The sequence below is a fragment of the Vigna radiata genome, unplaced genomic scaffold, assembly GCF_000741045.1.
Source record: "Vigna radiata var. radiata cultivar VC1973A unplaced genomic scaffold, Vradiata_ver6 scaffold_206, whole genome shotgun sequence".
Taxonomy (NCBI): Eukaryota; Viridiplantae; Streptophyta; class Magnoliopsida; order Fabales; family Fabaceae; genus Vigna; species Vigna radiata.
In genome coordinates this window covers 634,037-634,598 of record NW_014542858.1, presented here as the reverse complement: position 1 = coordinate 634,598, position 562 = coordinate 634,037, and positions in this window count along the sequence as shown.

Below are 562 nucleotides of genomic sequence, written 5' to 3'. Positions count from 1 at the left end.
TGAGTGATTCTAAATTAGAAAAAGGTGTTTGTACCTGGTCAATGATTCCTTATTTATAGCCCTTACATCCGTAACTGACTATTAATTACCTTAAATCGTCGCATCTTCCATTACTTTTCCATCACAATCCATCAATGCTTCTCTACCATCATACCAACCTGAAACCCGCCCGACCGGTCTCCCTACCGATCGGCCCCGCCGAACCCCCTCTACTACACAAGCCCCCCAAGCCCCAAGCGACAATGTCAGCGAAGGGGTTAATGCCCTTACAGGAAAACCTGGTATCGAAACGTCTCGTCACCTCAACCACTCGATCAAATATTCGCGAATGGTCAAGATCTCTCTTCCCATCAATCATACTTGTCCACCGAAGAGTCACCAATTTCCCTCCGTTAGATCTATCACCTATGGACGGCTAAGATGCTTCACTAATCCCTTTTTCTCGGCTATAAAAGGTGGAGGGCCCCTCCCCCATTTTTCTCACTTCATCCTCTCTGCACAACACCTCCCGCTCTCTCCACAACACCTCCCGCTACAAAACATTACACCTCTCGTTCCTCTT